The sequence below is a fragment of the Nannospalax galili genome, unplaced genomic scaffold (genome assembly GCF_000622305.1).
Source record: "Nannospalax galili isolate Female #2095 unplaced genomic scaffold, S.galili_v1.0 scaffold51, whole genome shotgun sequence".
In the NCBI taxonomy this organism is placed as follows: Eukaryota; Metazoa; Chordata; class Mammalia; order Rodentia; family Spalacidae; genus Nannospalax; species Nannospalax galili.
Window position 1 is genome coordinate 876,122 of NW_008329521.1, and position 15,167 is coordinate 891,288.

Here is a 15,167-nt window from a genome sequence, read left to right on the forward strand (position 1 = left end):
CCAATCCACTGTGAAGCAGAGGATGACACTGAACTCCTGATTCTCTGGCCTTGCCTTACCAAGAGATGAAATTTTAGGAGTCTGCTACCATGCCCATCCTCAGTACAGATTTCATAGAGTGAAATCCATCCATTTAATCTGTACACTGTGATACTTTTATCATATTCCTTGACATAAGCAGCTATCACCCGAATTCAGCTTCATGCAGCTTCATTACTGCACACGGATACCCAGACCAATCACGCAGTAGCACCCTGTTTCCCAAGGCAATGGCTAAGCTAATTTTTATGTTGGGGAATTCTGTTAATTTGGACATTTACTACAAAAAGGATCATGCAGTATTTGGAATTTGGTTACTGGATCCTTTTAGAATCATGCTTGCAAAGACTATTCATGCCATAGAATATACTGAAGTATATATTAAATAATAATATTAATTAATATACATAAATTCCATTATACTGCAGTGTTGAGTCACTGGATAAATGTACACAGTTTGTTTATTGTTTTGATAGATTATGTCCATTAAAATGATTCCACTTTTTAAATAGTGAACTTAGTGCTGATACAATTGATTCTTGTATTTTTAAATTATTTTATTGCACTTTTTTGATTTTTGTACAATATAATGTGATGCTGTATAGACACCCTCTCCTACCCACACCTCCCCTTACTGCCTCTACCTAATTATGTACTCTCTTACACACATAATATAATCTTTAGATTCTGATTTGTGTCCCCAAATGTTCTTCAGTGGGACCTCCAAGAGTCGCATCTTGTATGACAGTTTCTTCCCCTTCCAGAAGCCATCCATTGCCAAACGTTCTTGAGGTTGGGTTGGCATTCCTTATTCACTTTCCCGTTTATATGCTTGGATTTTGTCTGGTTGAAGCCTGCGTGGGACTTGTGCATGCTGTCACCATTGCTGTGAGCTCACATGAGTAAAGGACCAGCCGTCTGGAAGAGTTTCCTTGTGATCACCCAACTGCTCTGATCCTTTCGCCTCCTTTTCCATAATGAACCTTATGCCTTGGCAGACAGAGGTTGAAAACAGGCATCCTATTCGGTCACCCACTCTGCGGCCTCTTGTTCTCTGCACACTGCTCAATTGTGGGTTTCTATTACTCATTGTCTGCTGCATGAGAAAACTTCTATGTGTAGAAGTTGCATTGAAGATGTGTGACTTGGGATTGAGGGTCTCACAGACATTTATTTTCTGTGTTTGACCAATTCTGGAACTCTGTAATAGTCTTGTTGCAAATAGGAACTTCTTTGATGAGGATGGAAAGTACACTTGTCTGTAAATATGAGGATGTATATGTAGAATAAAGTACGAAATTAAGTTGATATGGGAATGTGGCAAACGTAGGTTTTCGTCTAGGGACTGTGACTTCTGCAGTCATGTCTATTTGGTTATGTTCTTTGGCAAGGGTTGGGGCCTGCTGCCCATTCATTGTGTGCTGAGTTGTTGACTGAGTTGGCATAGGTCTTGTACATGCTATCACCATTGTTGTAAGTTCATATGAACAAGTTCCCTGTAAACTGAATGTTTGCCTATGTTCATGCACCAGCCCTGGCTCTTATTTACTTTCTATTTCTGAAATGATCCCTGAGGTGCAGGTGGGTGAGGTTTAATACAGGAGTCCTATCCAGGGACACACACTCTTCAGTCTCTTATTCTCTAAAATTTAGGCAGTTGTGGCTTTCTGTATGCATCACACTCTGTTGTATTAAGAAGTTTCACTGGTGAGAATTGAGCGATGTATTAGTATTCTCTCTACCCCGATTCCACTATGTTCTATGAGCCTCGGGTGCAGAGGTTCAACTGTATATGTGTCACTTTGGACTGGACATCTCTCCAATATATACTCTCTGTGTGTGACCAGTTAAGAAGCTCTGTGATAGTCTCTATCTGTTGCAAAAAGAAGCTTCTTTGATGAGAGGTATAGAGTATACTTGTTTGTAAATATATGAATCCATATTTAGCGCACAGTAAGAAATGAGATATGACAGAGATAGGGTTTTCTCTAGGATCTATGACTTCTCCAGTCATGTGTATTTGGCCCTGTTTACAGTGCCACCCATGAATTTCCTCCCTTTGAGAGGGCTTTAAATCCAATTATATAGCTATTGATTCCCCTCTAGATAGAAGTGCCACTACTGTACCAGTAGAGTTAGTTTTCTGTGACAGCCATTTTGGATATTAGGCTTTGAAGTTTGGTTGGACCATTGATTGATTTTTCTCCCTTAGCAGCTTATATATTATTTTATAAGACTATGAGAGGTAGTGTTCAGGGAGAAGGCTTCCAGGTCAGTTTCAGCTCCATTGCTCCAAATCCTGTCCCAAGTATGTCCTGTCTTCAGCAATAGGTTCTTACCTTCAAGTTCTGGGAGGTAATCAAGGACTGTGGCAATAGTCTGTTATTTTGTGAATCTCCTGGACTACCCTGCTCAACAATGTGAAGGGAAGTCTCTCCTGTCTAGCACTATGTACCTTGTTATACAGGCTTCAGTTATACTCAAGCACTCATGTTTAGATATCGTATGTATATTTTTCAGGGTGTTTTGAGGCAATACATTTCCCTCAGGCTTTTTCTACCACCTAAGCTTTATTTATCCTCTCTCTCTCTCTCTCTCTCTCTCTCTCATCCTTTCTCTGTCCCCAGTTTAAGTGGCCTCCATTACCCCCATTTTCCCCTTGAATATGCCGAATAAGAAACACCTTAAAAAGTGCTCAACAACACACTTAGTAATTAGAGAAATGCAGATTAAAACCATCTTAAGATTTCATATTACCTCAGTCAGGTTAGCTAAGGCAAAGAACAAAAGAAACCAAATTCTGGCCAGGATGTTGATGAAGGGGAACACTCACTCTCTGATACTGGGAATGCAAACTCATGCAGCTACTATGGAAAGCAGCGTGGAGAACTCTTAAAAAACCAAAAACAAATCTACGATATGATCCGATTATACCACTCCTTGGCATATGCCCTGCGGGGGTCTCTGGGCCAGCTGCGGGGGTCTCTCCTTCTCTTTGAGGGTTGTTGGCCACCAGTCCACGAGGGTAGGGGGAGCAGAAGCAGCGAACGGAGTCAGGATGGCCAGTGAGCACTGACGGAAGAAAGCCCTTCCGGGGAGGCAGGTTTCACGGCGCAGTGAAACAGCAGTGCTACAGCTCCAGACTCAGTGAAACAGCTCCGTTTATTCAGTGGGAGAACTAGAGAAATTATAGTGTGGAGGCAGTAGCCAAAGCCTCAGCTGATAGGTGCTCATAGTATGCTTTATTTACATGTGGTAGTGGGCTCCTATCTTCCAGACAATGCCTGATTATCATATAGAAAAAAACCTGGAGTAGTTTTTACTCCAGGTAACTATGCCAAAGGTCATGTTCCAAATAAGGTCAGGCATCCGTGCTTGGTGGCACTTTCCAGGTAAGCCAGGAAGAGAGCAGGAGGCCCCCTGCTGAAAAGGGGAGTCCTTCCATTTGGTGCCGAGCCCCTTAGGGCTATCCGGACATGGAGAACTACAACCCTAACAGCAGGGTTTCCCAACAATGCCCAAAGGACTCATCCTACTGTAAAGATACTATACATCCACGTTTGTTGCTGTACTTTTCACAATAGGTAATCAAGGAAACAACTTAAACATGCCTCAAATGATGATTGGAAAATGTTCACGTGGTACATTTACTTAATTGAACTCTACTCAGCGGTGGGCGAGGAAGGATGGAATTATAACGTTTGCAGGTAAATGGATGGAACTAGAAACTGTTATACTAAGCGAAGTAACACTGTCTCAGAAAAGTATGTTGTCCCTTGTTTGTGAATCTTAGCGCCAATTCCTCCTATGTGAGTACGGGTCCTGATATAACTGCAGGAGCTGAGGAAATGGAAAGAAGCGTGGAGGTAGAGGGAAAGAAAGAGCCAGAGAGGAGGTTAGTAGGAAACAGACGTTTCCCTAGGGGGAAGTGGGAAAATGGGGGTATTTAACTGGAAGGGAGTAGAGAAAGACATAGAAGGAACCCTGGGCATAGATGTGAAAAATGAACTCAAAGGAGGTGGGGTAATAGGAGACCAGTGTGGCCCATGTTTTATTTTCTTCCTTTGTTTTATGGGTTCTTTGTTCATTCTAGATATTAATCCTTTGTTGAGTGAATAGCCCATGAAGAGTTTCTCCTACACCATATGATTTCTCTTCACTTGATCGCTTGTCTCCTTTGCATGACAGAAGCTTTTTAGTTTGATGAGGTCCCAATATTTTATTGTTGACCTTAATTCCTCAGCAACTGATGCCTGATTTAGCAAATCCTTCTGGCCACCTATATCTTGAAATGTACTGTGTATGTTTTCTTCTGTTAGTTTCCGTGATTCAAGTCTCAATCTGAGGTCTTTGATCCATTTGGAGTTGAATTTCATGAAGAGCTTAAGAACAGTTTTAGTTTTATTCTACACAGAGTTCCGGCTCTGCCAGTGCCATTGGTTGAAGATGCTGTCCTCCCTCTGGGTTGCTTTCTTGGCACTTTTGTCAAATAACAGGTGACTGTAATTGTATGAACGCAGGTTTGAATCTTCTATTTTGATCCATTCATCTACAAGTCACTTTTTGTGCTAATACCATTCTGTTTTTATGACTGTAGCTCTCTAGTATAGATGGATTTCTGGTATGGCAATCCCCTTGGCATTATTCTTTGTTTTCAGGATTGCTTTGATTATCTGGGTTCTTTTGTGTTTCCACATGAATTTTAGAATGAATTGTTCTATGTCATGGGGATTTTGTTCTTCCTTAGTCTTTCTTCAAGTATTTCAAGATTTCATTGAATAGGTTGTTGTGTATAGAAATCTTTCCCTGATCTCTTTCTCTGATTTCTTCTATTTGTATATGTAAAAGCAACTGAATATTGTAGATTGATATTGTAACTTGCCACTTAGCTAAAAGTGTTGATCATTTCTAGCAATTTTGTGGTGGAATTTTGGGGAATCCCTTGGGTGTAATATAATATAATCTTCAAATGAAGATAATCTGACCACTTCCTTTCAATTTAGTATTCTTTTAATTTCCTTCTCTTATCATATTGCTTAAGCTGGAGTTTCAAGCACTGTATTGGGTAGGAGTGGGAATAGCAAACAGCCATGTCTGGTTCCTGATTTTAATGTGAATGCTTCATGTTTTTCTCCATTCAGAATGATGTTGACTGTTTTATATTGCCTTTATTATTTTGAAGTATGCTCCATTCAGGTAATTTATTTTAGGGCTTTTATGAGAGAGAGAGAGAGAGAGAGAGAGAGAGAGAGAGAGAGAGAGAATGCTTCTTGTATGAAGTTATCCACAGAAGCTGGAAGAGGACATCAGTTGAGAGAGAGAAGAGGGGGAGAACCCCTATATCTTTCTCAGCCATTTTAGGTAGCTCCAAATAATAGTTTTTCTTTTCATTAATGCCAATACATGTTTTAGTTTTATTTAATCAATTATAGCTGTAAAAATTTTTGAGTATGCTTATATTAAGGTTATTCTTGTATTAGAATATATGCATCTTACATTATTTGCTATACATAGCTGATTGTGTAAGTTCTACTAATACATGGAAAAAGAAATATTATCTTCAATGAAAACTGTACTGTGAAATTGCATTGATACTAGATTGGAGTGAAGGTGTGCATAATAATTTCATAACACTGTAGCTCAAGATAAGACACTTGAATACTGCCTCTGAAAGTTTACAATAGAGAGTAGGATTTTCATATCCAGTGAAATATACCTAAGGATTCCTATCTTAAATGTGTAGCGATATAATATGAAAAATACTTAGAATTCTTTTTTAAATTTTTATTGAGCTTTTTTGAATTTCCTACAATAACTCTTAATCAAATTTAGCACCCCCACATCCATACCTAACTCCACCCAACTGACATCATGCATTCTGCCATACATGGTAAATTCTATTCTGTCAAGCATTTGTATGCAGATGTCCTTCAGTGCTAGTTCATCCACTGGAGTCTAGTCAGCTTATCTAGAGATTGTAAGGAAGTTTCTCTCCCTCTGCCAGTAGTAATCATTTCCCAACAGGTCCCTGGTTAGGGCTGGCCCACCATCCATTTCCTTTGCTCCACTCCTCTGGCAACCCAATTAGAATTCTTGAAATATTGTACAAAGTTCTTTCTGTTTAAATTTTCTGACTGAAAGAAAACAATCTTCTTTCTGTTTAGTTTGACATTAACTTAATGTAACTCATTTTTTCAAATGTCCATTCCTCCTCTCTAAGCAACCTGCTCATATTAGTGAGCTGTAGAGACAAATAGGTAGATTCACAAAAGATGAAAGATAATGGGGAAATGGATTAATTAGGGACAGTTGAGTGGATGTATATGCAGGTAGATAAGAGGAAGACTGTGAGGATGAAAGCATGAAGTTCTACGAAGAATGGACGGGATGTTCTATTAGCAACTGAATGTGCTAAATACAAGGACGAATGTAAAGAGAGAGACAAAGGACACATAGGTGATCCATGCAAAATATTCCCATGGTTTCTATCAAAACCTTGCCAATAAGGACACAAGCATAATTAATGTTTTAGTGCTCCAGATGTTAATTCTTTGGACTAGATCATGTTCATCACAGACTAAGTCCTGTGCATGCCAAGTAGATAAGCCAAAGAGACAGCTGTTGGAGAGGAGAGCAAGCATGTATCCCTCCTGAGGACAGAGTTCTGAGGCAACAAGCTCTGTTGTGGGAGTTGTTGGTGTGTGACGCAGACCAACAGGAATTAAGACCTTTTGTCTTTTCAGAAGCAATATATATAATGAATTGAGTTACACTCCCTTTTACAAAAACCAAAGTTCCAGATAATTCTTCTCAAAGCAAAAACAATAAAGAAATAATTACAAAGAAAGAAAAAATGTTTTATACCAGACTTCCAGTTTTTTTTTTCTGAGTTTCATATCACATTTAAGCCTGAACACAATTCATTCATGCAACTAAATATTTAATACTATCTTATTAAGAAAGAAATTTCAGTGAAGAATTAGGTTAATTCTCTTCCTAAGGTTTCCATGGCTATTAAAAAGTCCATTAATGAACAGTTTAATAATAAGCTTTCTTAGGAACTATGGGTATAGCTTTGTGCAGGACATTTATCTGGTATGCTTGAGGCCCTAGTTTGATATTTAACTCAGGGATGGTTATTTTCTTTCTTTGAGCTCTATGGCAATTTCTTGAAGTGTCTCACATGAATGTATCCAACCATCTTTTGTTGGCTAGGGAAAGAAAGCACAAAGCTCATACCCCATGGCACAGACTATGGTTTGGAATGCAGTAACACAGTATGGCAATTAGGAACAGAAGCAAACAGTCATGGCCTTTTTCACAGGTGTGTCTTAGTTATGTGGAGACTTTAGGATCAGGTACTTCACAGAACACCAGTGGTCTCTAGCTTTTTTTCTGAAACCTGTAGAATTCTCAAATTGCTACTGCTGCTGAGGTCTGCAACATGTCTTGATAGTCACTGGATGATGATGATGGCTGACTGTGGGTTTGCTGGACAATAGCTGCTTGCAGGCCTAGTACCCAGCAAGAGACATGCATAAGGATGTGGCATGGTGGGGTGGGGTGTTTGCAACCACATTCTGGCTGCACTCCGGCTTGGGGCCACAGCTCAAGTTCGTTGGCCAGATGGCCAATGCCTCAGTGCCCCAGGGTCATGGGTGACAGATGACTGGGCCAGGGCATGGATCAGCACTGGGGACACAGGCAGCCAGGCCCTTAGCATGGGCAGTCAGACTCCAGTGTTTCCTTTTTCATGGTCCAAGGTTCAGTTGACTTCCTTGATATTCCTTGTTTTCTTGTCCCCCATGGCCAGGGACATCAAATGATGAGACATACTGGAATGATGTTTTTAGTCCCTGTATCCAGGGTTGCCACTGGCACCAGCCACCATTGCTCCAGGACCCGCGGCCCATGCATATGCCATCTTGACGCCTCATTATTTGTTTTCTTACTTGCCAAACCCTGAGTTCAGAATTTTGAGATCAATATAGAAGCACCTAAAGTCAGGAAAATATTTATCCTGTGTGATAAAGTTCTTCACATTGTCCCACTCACACCCTTAGTCTCTTGGGCACATGTGTATCCTATGCCCCAAGGCCTCCCCCCACTTGCCTTATTCTTCTGACATCTTGAGAATGTCTCTAACATATTTAAAATGAGATGGTCTCATCCTTACATCCCACCCTCCTTAACACCATTTAGTGTTAGGTCATCATCTTATTGAATTAAAATTTTCCTTAAGCTCACTTGCTAATAAATGATCTTTTGAAAAATGACGGCCTGAATTAATGCAAATAAAATCAATCTGGTTACACAAATATGTATTTGATGACCATTTCCTGTTATACCCACTTGAAGGCAAACCCTAACAAAATAGGGAAAATTGGTGTGTTGGTTAACCTTGATAGTGAACATGTCAGTATTGAGAAGCAGCTAGGAGATGGACTTGTGGCACCGGTTGTGATGCTATTCATAGATAACTTTAACAGGTGGGAAGGCCCACATGAATGTGGCGGCACCATTAAATTATTACAGAGTAATTATAAATTTATGAATTAATTCTTCTTAGGGGTCAGTGAATATGAAAACCATAAGAGTTATTGCAGATGCAAAGATGACGATACCAACTTCTAATAGTGTGTGTTGAGTTCGATGCAATTCCCTGATGAATGTTTCTGGTCTTGGTTGGATCAGGTTATATATTAAAACCAGGCCTCAAGAACTGGCAGGTATTTTACTGTGGCAGAAAATGATGGGGTGTCTGCACACTATGAAAATAACTTCCAACTTGAACTACTGGATGGAAAAAGCTGATTGAATATGTTCTGATTCCTAGGAGTACAAATTTTATTTTTACAGTTTAAATATATTTCCCTGAGCTAATTAGGTTAACAACTAAAAGCACAATTAAAGATAAAATAGCATTTGAGCCTCAGCAAGAACCTGCACAGAACAATCCCATAAGCTTGTTGAAACATTTACCACTCAAAATGGACTTAATTAAATGCTGATAATTAGTACTAGCAGAAAGAATGATGAAGTACATAAAAGTCTTGGCATTTTTGCCCTTTTTCCTATTACTTACCTTAAAAATAAAGGCCCTTATTTTTTAGGCTTTGGCTTTTCTTCTTAAAAATGGGATAATATAAATTAAATTTGTAGAATAATGTACATGTGCCCAAACCTGTGCTACATAAACAAATTCGCTAATCTAATCATTCTAAAATGTGAAACAGGTTTTCAACTTCTAGCTAAGAAAGAAAGAAAATCTTTATAACTCTTTAGAGTTGCACAAACCCAGGATGTAGTTTTCCCTTCTGGAAATACTCTCACGTATATGCCCAGTGGTGTGTCTCCTAAAGAGAGTCTAATCTTTCTTTTATTATTTATTTTTATTTTATGTGGTTGAATGTTTTGCCTGCATGTATGCAAGTGCATTCTCGCTTGCGGTGCCTGTGGAGGCCAGAAGTAAGTATCAGGTCATCTGAAACTGGAGTTACAGCCAGTCATTATCCACCATAAGAGTACGGGGAAACTGAACCCCTGTCCTCTGCAAGAGCCTTCCGTGCTCTTAACCCCTGAGCCATCTCTCCAGCCCCCACATTCTAAATCCTGTAGATGTGATAGTCAAGATGAACCAATACACACAGTCTTCACACCTTGATAAGCTTAATCTTCAAGGGGTGTGACAGGCTATGTTAATCTGTGTTCGGACTAAATGACAGTTAAAGAGTAGGAGACTGAGAATTCCTGTTGAGCAGTGAAGTGATATGCAATATTTAGAGTGTGTAATCGGCTTCTTCAAAGAGCAGGCATTTTAAGTAATAACTTAAACCTGTGAGAATTGAAGAAGAGAATAAAAATGTGGACATTTAAATCTTTTTAACTGAGCTTTATTTCCTCTATCTTGGGTCAATATAATTGATTAGAGTCTAATTATCTTCCGTTTCTACAGAGAACCAATGAGAAAAAAAATATTCTATAGCTATACTTGTTTGACTGTTAAATATATTTGTAAATCACTTAGAATTTGACTTCATCCGCCAATTAATATTTAATGTACACACAAATTAGAACTGCTTAACAAAAGAATCTTTGTTACATACAATGGCATAAAACATAATTTTATCAAGAAGCCGATTACACACTCTAAGTAGTGCATATCATTTCACTGCTCATCGGGAATTCTCAGTCTCCTACTCTTAGTCACTTAGTCTGAACACAGATTAACATAGCCTGTCACACCCCTTGAAGATTAAGTTTATCAAGGTGTGGAGATTGTGTGTGTTGGTTCATCTTGACTATCACATCCACAGGATTTAGAATGTGGGGGCTGGAGAGATGGCTCAGGGGATAACAGGAGGACACTGTCCATGGGGCCCTTGTATGTCCAGGGCATCCTTTCTCCTAGAGCTTGCCAACCCCATTCACCAAGTTGACTCTATTTTGTTACTTTTGTCTTCATCTTTTAACACAAATGAGGAGACCCAACCCAAGCCAAAGACTGATGTTATTTTTTCATTTTGTTTTGTTTTGTTTTGTGTCTTTGCTGTTGTTTGTTTTATTTCTCTATTAAGAATTTTTTTTTTTGGTCTTTTTGAGACAGGGTCTCCCTGTAGCCCCAGCTGTCCTGGAACTCACTATGTAGACCAGGCTGGCCTTGAACTCACAGAGATCTGCCTGCCTCTGCCTCCTGAGTGCTGGGATTAAAGGCATGCACCACACTAAATTGGTAACAGTTTGATACACTGATATGTGAACTTCAAATGTGCTGCTTTCATAAAACTTGCTTGATTAAATAAAAATGTTAAAATGGTGTTTATGATAAACGTCTAGCACAGCTGCTGCATTTTCAGTGACAAAATTAGACAACTCTCTAAACCCAGCCTGCAGAGCACAGGAGGATTTGCACAAAGAGAGGGAATATTGGCATTGAAGCAAATTATTCACATAGAAAAAAAAATGCACCTTTTAGAAATATTTCGACTGTTAAATCCAGAAATCTGTGAATGTTCCAGAATGTGTCGACCACACCATCAGCATTTTTCTCATTAATGTGACCCAGTCGTCACTCCCTGTTCCTGTTAGCCTGGAATGCAGGGGATGTCTACCATGTCCACTGACTGCCAGAGAAAGAGATCTGAGAATGGGCTGAAAATTCCCTAAAGGAGTTTTGTTTGGACTGCTTGGGGTGGGTAGGTTTATATATATTGTTTAAGTAGATGGGAAGTACTTGCAGACACCAAGGCTCAATTGAAAAACAGGAATCAAGAGGTTCAACTGTCCTGCAAGAAGCTAAGAGATATGTTTTCATAGCTCAGCATGTGGCTTAACATCATGTTTATTCACTTGTCCTTCGCTGAGCCAACGTTGCTAAACATGCCCTGTGTACTCACCACTGAGCTCAAAAGTACTGATTCAATGATCAACAATGCAGAAGTCTCAACTGTCAGTAAGAATCCTGTAATGAGGGAATGGGTCATGAGGCCATAAAATGTGGCCCAAGCTGCTGCTCTCACCCCTGCTTGGCCCTAGGCCCCCTCCTGACTGTCCTGCCTGAGACTGCCAGGGTAGCTCCCTAAGAAGTGGAAACAGCCTAAATTCCTCAGCTGATGAGTGGATAATGAAAATGTGGTACATTTACACAATGGAGTTCTACTCAGCAGTAAAGAAAGAAGAAATCCTGAAATTTACAGTTTAATGGATGGAAGGAGAAACTGTTATACTAAGTGAAAGTGAAGTAACATAGACTCAAAAAAACAAGTTATGTATCTTCCCTCATTTGTGGATCTCAGTACCATATATATATATATATATTCTTGACATTGAAACAGGGAACAAGAGGGTCCCCCAGAGGGTTCTTAGTCTCATTCATAAAATAATTTAGGATGGACCCAAATGGAAGCTTTTACAATTTTATTAGAATTTTAAGAAAAATCCTCAGGGCAGGGGAGCTAGTCATCTCAATAGCTGCCTTGAGGGAGAATATGGTGGGGAGGAGGAAAGCAAGCCATGAGCCAGGCAGGTTTAAAGCCTGCATGGAGGTCAGAAACATGGCTGACTGGCAGCCACATGGCTTGGAGAAGAAAGCTTTAGAGAAAAAGCAAAGAAATACATGATTCCAGGGGCAGCCCAAAGCCTTAAGGAAAGCATGTTTAGAAAAGGAATGTGAAGAAGAAAAGGAGAGATTATACTTTTCTGAAGAATTCAGAAAAGTGGGAATTCACACTACATGACTGTGGCTGATCCAGAAGTTCTGCACTAGGAGGCAGGATATCAGGCAGGATAAGTTCACTATCTCATTAACACATGAGGTATTCCACCCATCTATGTGGTGACAATGTTCATAAGATCCATGCAAACTCAAATCAGACAAAAACCCAGCATAGAACTAACTAGGGAAATGGGTAGGCAGCCCTAACCTTAGCTGAGAGATTCTTGGCAGCTCATCACTTCTGAGTGAGGGAGAGTTGATATTCCCTAAGGGAGTGATGCCACATAGGCTGACTAGGGTCCAATAAATGAGTTCACATTGAGGGGCATCTGGAAACACAAACTTCACTCCATAGACCTTTACATACATGGCAGAATGCATCAAATATGGTGGGGAGGCTCTGAGGGGGGCAGATAGGGGAGTGAGTCAAATATGATTAAGGAATATTATGTGGAATACACAAAATATATTAAAACAAATATACAAATAGATGACGATTTTAATACCTGGCATGAATTATGTCTTAATATAGCCATAAAAAATTTTACCATTGTTGGAGCTCTTTGCATTTACTGGTAAATGACTGTAATTTTCTTCATCCTGGTCTGTGTACTGGAATTTTTTATATCTTTATGACATTTAGCTGTTATTATCAATATATAGAAAACACCTTTTATACCCCAAGGGCTTCATGATGATACCATGATAACTTGGAAGTGTCTACATAGGTCAGTTAAGTGAAGCTGACCTGTAGTTTCTCAAGTCTGTATGGAAGTCTGTGTACTTTTCCATGAGGCTTACAAATTTGGGAAGTTTTGGTAGATGTTATGGAACTTGTATAAACTTCCCTGTCTTGTCTGAAGATTCCATGGAACCTTGTTTACTGTGACATTCAAGCTTTGGATTTTTCTCTTGTTCTTCCCCTGTTCATGTGGACACAGCTGTGAACCATAAAATTATTTTGCTATAATTTAGAGTTTTATTCACAATGACAGAAAGACCCACTGTTGTGCTGTCTGTCATGTAGCACCCCTGGTCTAGTGCCATGAGCGACTCTGTGAGTTGCCAGCACCATGCTGATCTCCCTCATGCTCTGAATATGAGCTATAAATTGTCCAAATTGACATGGGCTCATTGTCTCTTTCCTGGCTGAATCTGCGGGAGAGTGGCCAGCCATCTTAGGAGAGAGCTTTCACCAGTATGCTGAGTAAGAACTTCTTGGCTATTGAAAAATGTTCAGTTAAGAAACTCTCAGGACTCTTCTTAACTTAGTCAATGCTGCAGTTGGGAGGCTCATTTCTTTATCAATATTTTATGTTGTGAAAGAACTGTCAAGATAAATCCATATTATTCCCTCAGAGACTTTAACAAGGATGCTAGGGATGTATTCATAGTTCATCAAAGGGTACCTACGAGAACTAGCTTTGTTTTAAATGGTTGATTTCATTTTAAATTATGTGTATATGTGTGTGTTTGTGTGTTAGTATGTGCAAATGTGAGTGCATTTGATAACAGAGGCAAGAGAGGGAATGTAGATCTCTGGAGGTGGAGTTCTATGCAGGTATGAGGTTCTAGAAATGGGTGCTAGGAACCAAACTCAGGTCCTTTGTAAGATCATTATTCACTTTTAACTCCTGAGCTAGCTCTCCAGTCCCAGAGCTAGGCTAGCTTTTAATCTATGAAGTACAGGATGTTTAGTAATTATTCACTAAAATATCAATACAAGAAACTTTCCGTGATTCACAGCAGAATGAACAGGTCCATGTGAAAACCTTCAGCAGTACCAGTCCACTAGTACCTTCTCCCCAGGACATATATTACTTTTATCTGGCTTGAGCCTATTTAGATGCACAAATGCAATCATAACACATAACCAGATGCCACAATGATTTTGCAATATGGACAGAATCTATACTAATGACTTTTACTTAACCTTGGAAGGAAAAGCTACTATTTATAATGTAAACAAGTGCACTGAGCCATGTACTTTTGTGACCTTGGCATCTGACTATAATCCCTCTGTACCCAACCCAAGATAGTGAATACAAGTGGGAGTTTTGAATTAGTAAATCAAAGTGCTTCAAGCAGCACTCTGCCCCTTCCATGGTAAACACTGAGAAGAATTGAGAACTCTCTTCAGAATTCCCTGTGTGACTTTAGGCCTAGGAATCAAAGGAAAAGATTCTCTGATAAGGCTGGAACCTAGCTTCTACTCAAATCCTTTCTGGAAACACTATTTGAGTAAAAGTATGGGTGAGACCTGGCTCCAGAGTACAGTTTCAAGTGACACTAAAAGGAAAGGGTGCCTCAGAGTTCAGGTCCTCTCTTGCTATTAAACTAGCTGAATCAGGCAGATTCTTATTCAGATACAACTGTAATGTGGCTTAGAAATGACAAAACCAGAAAGCGTTAAAGTTTGGAGATTAATTTAAGAAATGATATCCCCGCCTGGTATGATGTCTCCTGCCTATAATACCAATGCTTGAGAAGCTGATGCAGAATGGCCATGAGTTTGAGGCCAGCTTGGACTACATAGCAAGTTTCAGGCTAACCCGTATACAGAGTAAGAGCCCGTTTCTCTCTCTCTCTCTCTCTCTCTCTCTCTCTCTCTCTCTCTCTCACACACACACACACACACACACACACAGAGAGAGAGAGAAATTATATCCTTATCTTTAAAATTGAGCTTTGAGACCTCACATAAAATAAATGTCTGTGAAACAATGTGAGGCCTTTTAACCTGAAGTCTAGGAATAAAGGGAATCCTTGCCTGGGTCATAAAGATAATTATTCAAGTATAAATTCTTTAAGCATGATGACCATATGCTATTCATGGGTGCAGATGACAGAGTAATTTAATTTATAAAAATTTTAACTTGAAACTTATGTGCTTCTTCTTTCTTCTCATAGGGAC

At 39.5% G+C, this 15,167-nt stretch overlaps 1 protein-coding gene across 2 annotated transcripts in view; it reads left to right on the plus strand.

Moving 5' to 3' along the window:
- Luzp2 (leucine zipper protein 2) overlaps positions 1-15,167 on the plus strand; it is a 464,711-nt gene that overhangs the window by 365,247 nt on the left and 84,297 nt on the right. The gene's annotated exons all lie outside the window — the stretch shown is intronic.